The sequence below is a fragment of the Nyctereutes procyonoides genome, unplaced genomic scaffold (genome assembly GCF_905146905.1).
Source record: "Nyctereutes procyonoides isolate TBG_1078 unplaced genomic scaffold, NYPRO_anot_genome, whole genome shotgun sequence".
NCBI classification, from domain to species: domain Eukaryota; kingdom Metazoa; phylum Chordata; class Mammalia; order Carnivora; family Canidae; genus Nyctereutes; species Nyctereutes procyonoides.
In genome coordinates this window covers 13,881,125-13,897,363 of record NW_026575049.1, presented here as the reverse complement: position 1 = coordinate 13,897,363, position 16,239 = coordinate 13,881,125, and the positions used below count along the sequence as shown (strand labels likewise).

General features: G+C 41.8%; 1 protein-coding gene across 1 annotated transcript in view; it reads right to left on the bottom strand.

The window, feature by feature from the left end:
- The window catches only part of TRHDE (thyrotropin releasing hormone degrading enzyme), a 366,839-nt gene that overhangs the window by 301,197 nt on the left and 49,403 nt on the right, over positions 1–16,239 (bottom strand). The gene's annotated exons all lie outside the window — the stretch shown is intronic.

Here is a 16,239-nt window from a genome sequence, read left to right as displayed (position 1 = left end):
ACTTGACGGGATGAGCACTGGGTGTTATTCTGTATGTTGGTAAATTGAACACCAATAAAAATTAATTTATAAAAAAAAAAAGAAAACAATAGGACTATTGCCTGAGTTAGGAGGGTGGAATAACGCCCCAAACTGGCAATAAAAAAACCTCAGAGGAAAATCTTGGCATCAATCTAATAAATAAGTTTAGCCAAGAAAGAGAAAACACATTCCTTTCCAACACTCTGTGTGAAAACATAAGTAGCACAGTGACATTTGTTTAAAAAGTCATCTGAAACATATTTACAAGTTCCAATTAAAAGAAAATTCCTACCAATCCGAAATTTCTACAAGTTGTTTTTTTTTTTTCCAGGATCTGTTTGAGGATTTATTTGATTTTGTTGACATGTTTTCACAGATCTCAAGTTCCTACCTAAAAGAGTTGTTGGCATCATGCTTAAGGACAGCCAAGTCCATGCAGCAGGCAAACGGTGTATTTATCCACCCTACTCCACTGAAACGTTTGCACCGGGCTGACAATAAAAAAATAATAATAATCCCAGTGCAACTCTCAGCTATGCATATTAGGAACAGCATGTGAAAGCAGGGAGGCAGCCATGAATCTAAACCAGCCAAAGACCATAAGCAGGAACTCTTCTGACTCCAGCAGTTTAGGAATAATGCAGATAAATCACAAACCAAGCAAAGGGGAATAGAATGCATTTCAGGCTTGGCTCAGAGGAAAAGACATATGAGACACACTCAGGGAAACTAAATTTATACAGTCTAGAGAATGAGCTTCAAGGAGGCAATCTGATCATAATCTATAAATACCACCAAGGTAACACCATAAATAATTAAGGAGAACTATTCGTGGTCTCTGAAGAAGTCTAAAAATGAAGTTTTAGATTTACTTTTTCCTTCCTTTCTTTTTGGCATCAAAACATGCTGGTACTGAGTCATTTGCCCCTGCTTGGGATATACTAGGGAGAGCACTGGACAGGTAGGTACCCGTAGCTAGTCTATCCTACATGAGGAGCATGACTACCTCTCTTTCTCTCTAGACATGCAGCTCAGACCTGCTTCTAAAGAGCAGGGGCAGGAGCAGAAGGGCAGGACTCTCTCGGCACATGCTACTATGCTCCAGGAAGTCAGAGCATCCATATTCCTCTAAAACCCAAGCACAGAACTGAGCTACATGAATTTTAAGATTTTATTTATTTAGAGAGAGATAGAAAAAGAAAGAGAGAGATCGTGTGCACACGAGCAGGGGGACAAGCAGAGGGAGACAGAGAAAGAATCTCTAGCAGACTCCCCGCTGAGCATGGAGTTGAAGCAGGGCTTGATCTCAGGACCCTGAGAGCATGACCTGAGCCAAAACCAAGAGTCAGGCACTTAGCAACTGTGCCACCCAAGTGCCCCGAGCTACATGTATTTCAAATATCACTTGCTGTTGCATCTACTTGCTCAGATGATTGCCTACCATGTGCCAGGGGAGTGCTTCTCAGTCCAAGTGTAAGCAGTTCACTTGGGGGTTTCCTTAAACAAAGATGCTAATTTTGTAGGTCTGGTTGGAGCCTGAAATTCTGCATTTTTAACATGGCTACAGGTAATGTTGATGCTGCTGTTCTACAGACTACACCCTGAGTAGTAAGGGGGCTAGGAGCTCAATCCCTTGGTATAGACAGACACAGACAGAGCTAACTAAAACACAATATGGAAACATGCCGTAGGCACCTAACCTAGCCCGGGTGGTGCAGCAGCAAAAAAGCAAACTTCCTAAAGAGACCAATCCTTTGAACTGAGTCTAAAAAGATAGTGCAATTAAATATCAGGAAGGATTACCCAGGAAATTCCCATAATATTCATTCTTGGGTAATTAATATGGACACTTTGAGGATTAACAGAGATTTTATTAGCTGCTGACTTTTTGGGGTTAGTCTATGAGCTTTTACAGTGCTTTACCATAAGAGAGTGTAGACTAGAAATTTCACAGGCTTCCGGGTCAAATAGCCTCTTCTGAGCTTCAATTTCCCAGTAGTGAAACAGGCATAATAAACAATACATAACAATTAACTCTCAAGAAACCAAAGAGCAGAATGTTAAGAACTAAACTATAAAACTCTTAGAAGAAGACATAGGGGCAAAGCTTCATGATGTTGGATGGAGTGCCAAGAGACAGTTAAGAAAATAGATAAATGAGACTGATTATATCAAAAACAAACAAAAAAATTCTGTACATCAAAAGATACTATCAAATGTCCTTTGAACAAAAGAATGACAAAACAACCTACTCATTGGAAATCATGTATCTGATGAGAGGTTAATATCCAGAATACATAAGGAGCTCCTTCAACTCAACAACAAATAACAAACAACACTATTCAAAAAGAGGCAAAAGACTTAAATAGTCTTGAGTCTCTCCAAAAAAAAGATATACAAATGGCCAATAAGAACTTAAAAAGAAGCTCAACATCACTAGTCCTTAGGGAAATGCAAATCAAAACCACAATGAGATACCATTTCACACTTGTCAGGATGGCTATTAAAAAACAGCAATACTATACGTTGGCAAATCGAACTTCAATTAAAAATACATATATATATATATATATATATATATATATATATATATATATATATAAAACAGCAATAACAACAAAACAGAGCGGGGGGAGTACTAGCAATGATATGGAGCAATTGGAACCCTTCTGCACTGGTGGTGGTATTGTAAAATGCAGCCACTGTGGAAAACTGTGTGGTTCCTCAAAAACTTGAGGATCACTATATGATCCAGCAATTCATTTCTGGGTCCACACCCAAAAGAACGGAAAGCCAGGACTTGTACAGGTATTTGAACTCCAATCTTCACAGTACCATTATGTATAATAGCCAAAAGATGAAGGGCAACCCAAGGGTCCATTCACGGACAAATGGATAAATAAGGGACGGTGCAGCTCTACAGTGTAATACTATTCAGCCTTAGGAAGAAAACTCTCACACATGCTAAACATGGATCAAGACTTTACATAAGTGAAATAAGCCACTCACAGAATGACAAATACCCCATGATTCCACTTGTATGAGGTACCTAAAGGAGTCAAATTCAAAGAACGATGTAGAATGGAACCCCTGGGGGTGCCGGGGAGGGACACATGGGAGTTACTGGGTTTTTTTTTAAGATTTTATTTATTTATTCATGAGAGACACACACAGAGAGAGAGAGAGAGAGAGAGGCAGAGACCCAGGCAGAGGGAGAAGCAGGCTCCATGCAGGGAGCCCGATGCTGGACTCGATCCCAGGACCCCAGGGTCACACCCTGGGCTCAAGGCAGATGTTCAACCACTGAGCCCCCAGGCGTCCTGGGAGTTACTGTTTAATGAGCACAAAGGTTGAGCTGTGCAAGATGAAGAAGTTCTGGAGATGGATGGTGGTGACGGTCATACAACAATGTGAACGTACCTCATGCCACTGAACTATACACTAAAACATGGTTAGGACAATAAGGTTTACGTTGTGTGTATTTTAGTGCAATTAAATAAATAATAATAAAAATTTTAAAAGACCAAAAAATCCTTGGTACTCATTCCACAACATCATATGCACTTTGTATATTTTAACTATATACAATTATATCTGTTGATCATTTCTCGATAAAGTTGGGAGGGAAACCTGTCTACCGGGCTTCAGAAGACGTAACAAGGGTCTGTTCATAACAAATATTAAAGCTCTTTTCTCTTTTACTGGCACCTAAAATAAACTGCACCTCCAGCCTCACCATCAATGCTTTCCCTCCCGTCCTGCTCGATTCCTGACTCCTCTAGATGTGCTTACGTCTAAGGAAAATCACATTGAATTTATACATTTTACTTCTTTTTTTTTTAATGTTTTAAATGTATGATCCCACTTGCTCACTAAGCATTTTTGAAATAATTCCTCATGAACCTGTTCTTTGACAGCAATACAGAGATGGCAATCATCCTGGTTTTTCAAGGCAGCTCTGATTTCAAATATTTTGCCCACTCATCAAGCAATTGTCTCCAATTTCTGGCTTAAAAGTACTATCACCAGAAATACAAAACAGAATATTCCAGAATCGCTGCCACAGTCTCTGGGAGATGTTTGACTATATATATATATACATATATTTTTTTTTACTCAATAAGCTCAATTTGATAGATGTTCATATTAAAATTCCTATACGCGCGGTTCCATGGGACAGAGCCACGTGGTTATGACATCGTGCCCTCTGGTTGCTCATGCTCCCGTGGGCACCGTGTGCCTGCAGGGAGGTGGCTGGAGGAGAAACAGCACCCTGGAGTGTGGTCTAGTGCTTGGTGCTGAGTCACTCATTTTAAGTCCCATCTCCTTTATTTCTCTGGCCCATCGAAGAAGAGATTGAAATAAAAAATGCCTAAATGCCAAGGTTATTTCTAATATTACATACGTGTGCCCACTGGTTCATCTGAACTTCCCATCTGTGGCGGAAAGAATGAGTCTTCCTAAAATAGACACAAAATGGCATTTAAGGGCTATGCAGCAGTCACAAGGTCTACTCCCTGAAACCTCTTGACAGAGTAAGGAACTCGCCCCCAAGAGAACATAAAGAAAATGCTCTGTGATTGGCAAGCTCCTGAGGAATGTGCAATCACAATAAACTGGAATCCGGGTGGAAGTAGATTTGGAAACGACACTGTTCTTGTCCCTGTTCCATCATGAAGGATAGGATTGAACCCTATAGCTACTCTTTAAATCATTTTTACTGAAGAAAAATTCTGGCGTGAAAGGAAAAAAAAATCTACAAATGAGCAAAGTGTCGAGGATGGCAATTATGATGATGAATGATTTGCTGAACAATATATTACACGGAGACTCTTGCTCTCTGCGAGCACCATAATGTTATTATTTCACACCGTGCCCCTTGAAATACAAGTCTAACAGCGGAAGCCACTGCTCGCTTCTATTTCCACTTTAAAAGAATTAAAAGAAGAGAGAGTAATTAGAAAAGTCATTCAGAGGACTCCGAAGGAACCTAAAATTATACCATTCCTCCAGCTACTGAAAACCAAGGGTTGATTTTAATCCTCAACTATCTGGACCATGAAACATCACTTCTCTCCATGCACTGTCACTTAAATTTGAATTACCCAGTGTCTTCATGATTTTTTACAAAACTGTGTTTCTTGAGTAACGAGATTTCCACTAAAAAGTCTATCCACTCCTAAGGGGGGAAAATAGATAGATAGATAGATAGATAGATAGATAGATAGATAGATAGATAATAGATGATAGATAAATAGATGATAGATAGAAGATAGATAGATAGATGATAGATAGACAGATGATAGATGACCAAAGTTCAAAGTAACCCTTCATCTCAGCCCCAAATCCGAATCGCTGACTCCGTCTGGTGGTGTTGATGTTGCCCCAGCCCTACCTGCAGAAGCATGTCCGGGCTACACAGTCAAGAGGATGAAACAAGATTTGCAGATAGCACAGGCATGCATTCCTGACCCAATATATATCTGATCATCAAGGTTTGTGCATTTCCACCTACTGGGTCCCTTCAGCCCATGTCCGTCCCTTCTTAGTGCACGGAACAAGAAGTCCTCGACACCGCAGAGCTATTATTTTAATCCCATTACTGTCACAAATTCGTCACAATATCTCCCCAAACCACCTTCCTTTTCTAAAACTAGACCTCAATTATCTTCACCTGGATTACCTCTCTCTCCTATTCCAAATTCTACATTTTCAACATTTCTCAGTTCAGACAACTTGTAAATCTGCCAAAAGCAGCTTTCCCTAGAGGTTTTGTCCTAGCTTTAGATCTCATAGTAAGACGTTAATATACATTGGTAAATACTCAGGAATAATCTATATTTTCTTATTTAATTTGTATTCGTTTCCTCACCATGTGAACAATCCATCGGTCCTCACCGGGCACCACCGAAGTGCTTGGCCCTGAGGTAGAAGCTGAAGAAGATGTAAAATGGTAACGAGCGTCCTCCCTAATACGAGACACGCTAAGTCAAGCAGCTGATGACCATCAGGACTTTATGCCCTTCGTATTTTTACACGTTCCTATTTACTTTGTTCATTCTAGGAAATGTGTTCATCTTCTCCTAATTCAGACTACTCTTCACAGACCATGATAACTTCAGTGAGGGACTGAAGAAGAGAGAAAAGTGCCAAACGCTGAATTGTTTAGTGCTTCTCAAACATTAACGTCCACACAAATTGCGTGGGGATCTCGTTTAAATGCAGATTCTGACTCAGTGGGTCTAGGCTGGAGCTGAGACTACGTATTTCTACCAAGCTCCCCCATGGGGGCCTAATGCCGATACTGTCAGCGCCCTGAGCAGCAAGGGGCTACCCTTGGAAGCTCTCCAAGTGCCGTGTCTCTGTCGTCTTTTATGCCTCGCTTTGGCCCAGCACCTGGCCCACTGCCTAGCATATAGTAAATGCTCAACAAATATCTCTGGAATGAACAGTCATGGAAGAGACATAATCAAAGAAGAAGAAGAAAAGAATATAGAGAAGGAGTGCATTCATCTTAACTCGATTTTTCTCTTCTATGGAGTTGATGAAACCATTTTCAAACTCAACTTTGCATCTTGGACAAACTGATTCATCTTTGACTCACCATCCCTACCTTTTGCTTTGCCCATACACCTTCCCCTCAGATTGGGCCATTTTCCTCAATGCATGTACATAAATGCATGCCCGTCTCATAGAGCACCTGTCACCCACCTGCCCCGTTCCCCCTCTAAACTCAGGTTCTCCAACTCTTTGGCGGAGTCCATCCTCTTCCATGAAGTCCTGCCCAGCGTCCTTGGCCATACCCACTACCACCTTCCCAGGAGGTCTGTATCTCCCAGAGGTAGAGCAAAATGACTCATGAACAGCTCCATGGAAGATAGAATTTATACCTTTGATGGCAAAGTAATGAGATGTCCTTTGTTGGGGTAAAATGCGTCGAGAGAGCTGTCTTATTTTTGCATGATCCCTGCTCAGTAAATAAAATTAATCATCTTTAGAGGCTTTCTCCATTCTTGGGATACAGGAATAAGTGAAAAATTTGAGTCGAGCCATTTGCAAAGACAAGACACCAAGACATGCCGTGGCGTCATGGTTAGAGCATGGATTCTGGAGACCAGCCCCGGGGTTCAAATCCTGACTCTGTAGCTAGTTATGTCCATGGCTTTGGCCAGTCCTCTGGCTTATGGGGGCCCAAAGCTGTGCATTTAAAAGGGGATAAATTACATCTGGAAAACTTTTCGGAAAGATTAAATGAGATAACAGATTGCAACTGCTGAGCAAAGTGCCCGACATACAGGAGGTACTGGAAGCTTGTCCTATATCCATCACCACAGGGGGGTCTATGAGGTCAGTGGTCCCCAGAGCAGCAGCACCGTCCCCTGGGAACTTCTTAGGAACTCAAATCCTCAGGTCCCACCCCAGGCTTCCTGAATCCAAAACCCTGGGAGCGAGGCCCAGCAAGCCCTGGGAGACGGGAGGCTAAGTTTCTGAAGGTCAAAGAAACTGGAGATGCTAACGATGTAAGCTTAGCATCCAGGCACAGAAGATACTCTCTGAATGGTTCCTATTATTTTTGCGGGGAAAGCCCTCGGATTGGACTGGTTCATGCTGACTGTTCTGCCCGCGCATCCCGCCGCCCTGCGGCTGCAGGTCCAGAGCTGCCTCATTGCCAGCCTCCGAGAGGCCCCAAGGGCCATTCACGCACTGTTTAATTGCTCACCCAATTGCCTACCTGGACTGGGCCCTGGTCCTGAGGACCAGGTGGCAGGAGCACCACCTCGAGCCCTCCCACCATGGGAAAGCAGCACTGGGGGCCGATCGCTGCGGACACAGCTCCAGGGGCAACGCTCTCCCCGTGTCGCAGGGGCCACAGGAACCAACTACGGGCATGACTCTGGATTGCTTTGTCTCTTTGGAGTTCTATTTTTCTTTGCTTTTATATATATTTTTTTCTTTTTTTAAGAGTTAGGAGGTGGGGGGTTGGAGAGAGTTGCTTTTGTTTCCTTAACAGCAGACAGTAAAACTTTTCCATAAAAACTGTGTATTGCTCAAGGCCAGACCGTTAAGCAGCTGGGGCATTTTGGGCACTGCCTGTTACTGATTTTATTTCCTTTTCACTGCACTTGCAAGCAAGTCATTTATCTTTAAGTTAGCAAGCAAGAAATGGGAAATAAAAGAAATATGTTTTATTTAAAGCAGTGTTTGGGGCTAGGCATGATGAGGGAAATGGGCACTGCCTACACTGATTTCATTTTCATTACACTGCACTGACAGCAAAACCATTTATCTTTTCTGGAGTCCCACTTTCATCTCTCTGCCTCCCTTATGTTTCTCTTGTTCAGTCCCCCCACCCCTCCTGTCATACCAGCGTTCTTGAATTTTGATGAGAACAAACTGCTGGAATCCAGGACAAGTGAGTCCTTTGGGTGCCAAGCCCCAAGACATCCTTTTCCTCTCTGAGGAGCTTGACATAGGATAAATAAGCCATTGTTTCATGGTGGAAACTAGAAAAACAAACAAACAAAAAAAAAACAAAACACTTCTTTTCCATCCAAGTGGGATACACAAAAATCAAAGAAAATGTCCTATTTTTACCACTTACTCTTCTTTAATGAAGATATATGGTTCCACCATCTACCAAGGCAACCTGAATATGGCAGTGAAATAAAATTGGAACAAGCTAGAAATGTCCCCAAAAACCAAAGGATCAATGCTCTTTAACAGGTTCCATCTGCTTGTGTTTAAAACATGACACAACATGCACTTCAAAGACTCCATAGAAAATGTATTGCATCACCAGCATGGAGGATAAAAATGGGTTCAGTGCATTCAGTGTCATTTTAGTAATTCTCTGATTGCCCATGATTTGCCCTAGATCTATCAAATTCACATTTCCAGATCAAACTGGATTTTTCTGTAGCCCAAACCTTCTTTAAAATTGCAGAGTTTAAAAAAAAATTGCTGAGTTTACTGCCAACTATAAAATTTAAAGACTGACTTATCTAAAGCAGATGAACTCCATCAACAGTATTCTCTGTTTAATATTTGAAAGCAAGAATATATCTTTAGTGGCCCTATAACACCCTCTGGTTGGTTAATCACAGTAGACAATGTATGATAATTACGGATTTCTCATCTGTGTCCCCATCAGCTGACGTGAGCTAGGAAGCATGCACTATAACCCAAGTCTAACAAAAGACAAGAATATGGTGAATTCTCCATAAATGTGTTTGTGATGGAACGAATTAGGACCTTACAAAGCTTACAAGAAACTATTTTTCCTATCTTAATATGGACAGTTTTGATAACATCAGAGAAATAGGACCAAGTAAAATGGGGATACCAGGAAGCTAGATTATTCTTCAGAAATTTATATGATTTAGCTGTTAAATAAACTAGATATTATTAGTATCAGCCAAAATAAATAATAAACCATTTACTCATAAAGGATTATGTCAGTTAGGAAAACCCCTTGAAGTTATGCCTTGGAAACGAACAATATGACAAAGTTAGCAGCAAAAAAACTTTTCCTCGCTGTAAAATCTCCTCACTCCATGTGAAGTTAAATCTTGTCATGTTAAACCATTTCAGCAAAAAATTTTTTTTCTGGCTCAGTGCACTTATGATGCATATGTAGCGGAGTTTCTCTCTAAAATATAACATGCTGGAAATGTACGAAAATCTCAGAAGCATCTAGAGTAAGAATGATCTGTATGCTTCCCATCCAAGGCTCCCAAATCATAAAAAAAAAACACAAATTGCTTTCCTATTTTATCTTCCTAAGATCATGACGAATTAAGTCATCAATAATTCAAAGGTACATGTAAGATTATCTCTTTTATCTTTAGGCATATGCACAAGCATTTAAAAAGGAAACCAACAGAAAATGTGAATGCTGTTTATGAAAAGAATACAGACCAAATTTAAATTTGAACTATTAAGTTGTAGAAAGTGACTGGCCACAAAAAAAAAAAAAAAAAAAAGAAAAGAAAAGAAAGAAATTCCAAATTAGGCAATTACTTATAATGTGTCCGTAATACCCAGCTTCTGTGTTTACTGCACGTGAACACCTATAATGCAAGGCTTTGCAGAACTCTAGTGTCAGTATGTGTCAGTACACAGCAAAACGGAAGTACGCCCATGCTAGCATTAAACTCAAAAATGGAGTTTTGGGGTCTCCGATTTCAATATTTTGGCTTTGGTTGATATAAATTAGAACCTGACACTGTTTAAACCTGGTAAGCCAGGTTTTTCCCTCTGATACTCCTGGGCCATTTACAATGCACGTCAGTATCCAAAAACCAGAGTGACTGGTGTTGATTAGGTAAGAGCCAAGCAAGGACAATTACTAAAACTGGGCTGCTTGCGCTGTACACACTCCCAGTGAGGAAATGTGGAGAGTAATGTGTAGGTGAGAGACAAGCGGCAAACAGAAGTCTGAGTAGAAAAAAAAAAAAAAAAAAAAAACCTCTCAAAACAATCTTCTGAAAGTCAAAGCTAGTTCTTCTATGTATTTATGGTCTGATATGTAATCAAATAGCTTAGGTGTTAATTTTATGTTACATCTTTTTATTTGCTTTTAAAATTAATCCCATAAAAGAGAACAACTGCTAAGAGCTAGTTTCATCTGGGATTTGAAAAGCTTCAAAAGAAAAAAAAGATGTTTAAGTCTGAAAGCAGGAAAAAAAGAAAAAAAATCCCTAAAATGATCTACAGCATCTCTTAACTGTGGTCTCAGAGAAGTTTCCTCTATTGACAATGTCACGATGAATATTGTGTTGAAATCTGAAAAGAAATCTCTATGGCCAGTTTGGTGATTCAGTAAGTTCTATCAGGTGATCCATTAGGTCATAATGATTTCCCAAATACGAGTGGTTTTAGAACATCATGAAACCAACTTAAGTACTTTAATACGGAGGATTTAATGATGTGAGAAAAAAAACATTCATTCATTCATTCATTCTTCATCCTCCCAATACTTACCAACTTGGGAAATCTACACCACACTTGTATGACTGCTCAACCCACAGATCTCACCACTATGCCCCATTTTTCTCTGTGTCCCCTCATATTCATCAAGGAGATATTTTTTTAAAAAAAGGGCTCTCCCATCAGACTTCATTCTCACTCATTCAAGCTCCTGCTCAGCGTCTCCAACCTCGGTACTCCTTCTCACTGGACACGTCAGCTCAAACCATTTTCTGAAATTACCTCCCGTTGGTAGAAACCACAAGTAAAAGTCCTCACAGGAAGTATCCAAAAAAAAAAAAAAAAGTCAAAATCTAGTAATAGACTTTATCTTTTCCTCTACATATGCTGAGCCGAAACTTAGAATCATAAAATCAAAGAACATTAGAGTTTGTCGGGATAGAGGCAGAAACGGTGAGAGAGAGGGAGATGGATAAGAATCTAGCCCAGACATTTCCAAATAGGGGTCCCGAGGGTTGCCGTTGCTCCTTCCCTATATTCAGTGTTCAAGTCAAAATGAGAAAGGTCGGAGTAATGCCTCAAGTCCTCACAGGGCTTAATTTGTTCAATGTGAAGGATTATCTGTTATTCTGAGAGCGTAGTTACGTTACCCTGTGTGATGTTAACATATACCTCCTTTGATGGGATGATGTTCGCCATAATGATGGTGGTTTGCGGGGGGAAGAGTGCCCTGTGCTGACCTGGCAGATGAAAGCTTGGCAAACCTGGGCTCATCTACGGTATTTCTTGATGTTTCCTGTCTGTGAATTCCCTCAGCTTACATTTGATCTAATCCGAACACTTCTTTTATGGAGGAAGGATGGTGAGATAAACTAGAGCAAAGTCACATGGCCTACTAAGTACCATGATGGTAGATATGATTAGTCTCTCTCTCTTTTTTTTTAAGATTTTATTTATTCATAAGAGACCCAGAGAGAGAGAGGCAGAGACACCGGCAGAGGGAGAAGCAGGCTCCATGCAGGGAGCCCGACATGGGACTCAATCCCAGGACCCAGGATCACGACCTGGGCCGAAGGCAGATGCTCAACCACTGAACCATGAGGGTGCCCCAGAATAAGTCTACTTTGACACAAACCAGTACCTTCTGTTTTTTTGGGTTTTTTTTTAACTGTATAGATGGTCTTCAAAGATAGTAACCAAAAAAAGAGACTATTTTCCTTATGAACATGGAAGAGTTGGCCATCAAAAAGAAAGAGAGATCCTTTCAAATGTTCTCGTTGTCCTATTGCCTCTATGTTCTGATTGCTTGTTAAGAATGCCAACTCTTGGAGGACTGGATCGATGATGGCTTTGACATCAACAAGAATAAGACTTTTTCCCCCAACAAATCAGCAGCCCCGCTGATTGAACACACCACATCAAGTGCCTCGTTTGCCTCGTTTGTAGTCCCACAAACCAAGAATCAAATTCTGTGTAGAAGTAACGTGAACAGCACAACACATAGTTATCTAGTTAATTCAAGCAAAAAGCTCCAAACCTACTATTAAAAAAGGAACTGGCTGGCTGTGTTGTCAATTTCACTAAATTATTCCTCATTTTAAAGTAATGAAAATCACCCTTAGAATAGAAAGATTTCACCGCGGTGCTTAAACATAGACAGAGACTTGGCTTCATCATCACTGATCAAGGTCTTCAAAAGGCTGATAGCGATGGAGATCTATAAGTATAGAAAATGGTAAAATACTTCTGATAAAAGCACTCTTTTTTCCGAGCTCCTGAGGGGAAAAAAAATCCCTTATTTTGTTGTCATTGTTGCTATTTGTTATATGTATATAAGCTTCTTCCCCCCAAAAGCATCAGATTCTGGACACAATAGCAAAATCGCCACTGTGGCTTTTCTTTACAAAATGCTGTTTGGTAAACAGAAGTGTTCATTTGTTTTCTTTCTCTAGGTTTTTCCTTTCCGGGATTTGAATAAACATGTAAAAATTATATAAATCTCTGAAGATGAAATCAAAATCTCTTTGGTGTGCGGTGCTTTAAAATGCATGAAGAATTGTTAAGAGACAAAAGGTGGTATGTGAGAACAAAACTAGAGGGTGCAGGCTGACCATGAAAAAAAACAGCATTTAATTTAGAATTAAATTTTTTCTACGCATGACCCTGTTATGTCGACAGAACAAATAATAAGAGGTTTTTGCAGGGTTTTTTTTTTTTTTTTCAGGTTAAAAATATGGAGCAAATGACTATGGGCAATGTTTTATGCCCAAAGAGTTCCGCTGAGTTTTGTTTTGTTTTTTTCTTTTAATTCTTTTTTCATTTTGTTTCAAACAATCTGCTGCTTTTTGGTGCTGCCCCTGAGAGGAATATGGAGCTCAAAAGCTCCCAATTGATGATCGACATCTCAGAAGCACAATCCACCATACATCTACCATTATCATGGCCAACGCTTTCTGAAATGTCAAGTCATCCCCAAGGTCTACGGAGACATTTATGACGGAAAGCTGAAAGAATGGCACCCACGGACAGTCACTCATTAAGGAGCCTCACAATGTAACATGACAGGTCGCGTCAGAGGCCTCCTGATATAAGACTCTGGGGCTGTAAAGGGAGGCCTGCAAAAATCCAAAGGGGAAAGTAAAACTCTACTCTTTCAAGAAGATGTCATCCTCCACACAAAGTTGTGACCCAAGCAGTTACACCCCCAGCCCTCCCAAGCAGACCCACCCCACCTTGGCCAAGTCAAGCACCGAGCTCCCGTGTGGCCCTGGACTTCGGGCCGCAGCCCACCTGTGCTGACCCACTGGACTGGCCCGCACAGCAGATCATTCAACCCAGCTCTTCCCTTTCACCCAAGGTCCCCCCCCCACTTACTTCCACTGCACAGACCCCCCACGATGTGCTTTATTTCCACACATGTTGGGGAAGGCAGGCTCGGGCTCGCAGCCTCTTGGCCCCACGTGGATGCACGAGGTCAGGCCTTGGGCCTGGAACGGGTGTGCGCTCCAGGGAGCACCTACTTCTGCGGGTGTGTCCTGAGGCACCTGGCCAAACCCCTGCCAGCTGTGTCCTCTGGGGCAGGACGCACGTCCTCTGCCGCAGCACCAAAGGGGTCTAGGGAGATGACCCGAGGGGAGCTGGCCTTGCTCAACCCCAACCTGTCCCTGCGTGAGTGCAAGCACTGTCCCAGTTGGTGCCCGACCCTGCTGTGTTCTCCTCGGTGACTCCCAAGCTGGGATGCCATGGGCAGAAGTGCCGGCCCCCAGACGTCAGACTTGTAGTCCCGCTAACTGGCGACAGGTGCCACTTGGTCCATCTCCCCTTTCACTGTGAATCCTCCCCATCAGCAGCACCCCACCCCTGACATGAAGCCTTTTTCCATGTTCATGGGGACAGCATGCCAACAGCCAAGGACTACAGCATCAGCGAGACCCAGGCTCTAGGCCTGGCTTGATGTGCTTCCTCATCCATCTGACATTGAACTGCCTTGAGCTTCAGATGACTCGAGGCAGAGACCCTCACTGGTTTTACACTGACACAGTGAATAGAAAGTGTTCGGTGGGTATTCGCTAAACATGACTCCTGTCGATCACTCCAGGTTCAAGCCTCTCGTCCAGGTTCCAAGGACGAGAAAGAGAAACACGCACAGGAAGTCCCGAACCATCTGGTGCAGGAAGGGGAGGCACATAAAAGAGCAGCCCTTTCAGGGCTGTGACCACGTAAGCGAACACATCCTGAGAGTGACAGCAAGTACATGACAGCCTTCCTCTTGACATTCATACAACACTCATTTACCAAGGGTTCAAAATCTCATTTTAGGAGAACATGTTCTTTATCAGAATAGTACAACGTGGGGAGGGGACTGAAAATCTGAAAAACGCTGCTCCCCACGAGGGGATTCCAACAAGCCACATCCAGCCACATCTCTACCGTCCAAGTCCACAATGGACCCCATTATTCAATAGGATCTAATTTATGCTAATCATACATCATTTCATATTTGCTTACCACTTCAATTTTAGTACGTTACCCCAAATCGGTTGTGACCTTCTTAATTATAAGCACTCTTATTATTTTAATGATGAGAAAACTGAGTCCAAACAGAGTGAAAATAGCTTGTCCAAGATCACGCAGCTCTTGGGCGAGGACAAGAACCCAGGTGCGGCAGGGTCTCCGTGAGGGCCGTGCACCCCTCTCTCTGTTGCCATATGACCCACAATCAGAGGTATCTCTACGAAAACCTCATCTACAATTTATTAGGTAACAACTACCGAATTTGTCAGATACTCCTTTCAACATCTACGTAGTATTTACGAGTATGTGCACCCACCGAAAAAAATGGCCAATTATCTCAATATTTTCATATACAGTCTATTCAAAGTAGCTACTTGCCGTAGCTATAGTCTGGGAAGCTGCTGCGCACACTGATTTTAGGATAGAGAACCACTGCTCCCAGGGAAAATACACGGTTAGGTTCCTGAAAGCCTCTGGTCACACTCTCATCAACCAATCAATACAAAACCTCGCCTTATGTCTGTTTCTGTTTAAAGACAACTTATCTAATATTTACTGTCGGTTCATCCACACCGAATTGCACGGTCACGCTGCACTTCCTGCCGACACAAAGCATATCCTGTTCAGGCTTTTCCTGCAGGAGGCACATCTCAGCCCTCCCGAACTTAGGAGCACTAAGTAGCATTTCAGCACCGTGCTCAGGGGCCATGTGAAACCAGGAAAGCACCAACAAAAATGTCTAGAAATGCAGGAAGAGAAAAGAAAGGACATAAAAATAACCACGAAAAGGACGCTTGTCTGCAGCAGGAGAGCTGAAACAAGGAGGCAAAGCATCGCCTGATTCGGCCTCCGCTGGGAACATTCACATCAGGTGACCCAAATTTTTCAACCTTCTGCACATGCCTCAGCACGACCATGAGAGTGCAATGAGTACCGACGTGGAGGCTTCGGATAAATTCCAGCAAGTGGGCAGATATTCAAACACAGAATCTGCAAATACTGAGGACTGACTGTATTTAAATAGAATCCAGGTGACTAAACTGCATCCTGGTTTTCTTCCTGGTACTTTGTGACCTCCTAGCAATAGAGAATTACTATAATAAAGCAAAGATTCAACAGTTTCTTTGATGTTAGTGGAATACAGCCTCTAGGACCCTGTCTGTCTATCTATCTATCTATCTATCTATCTATCTATCTATCTATGTAAACATTTAACATTACGTTATCAACAATTAGAGAACATCAACGCTAAGCAGAATTGTACATTATTTACAA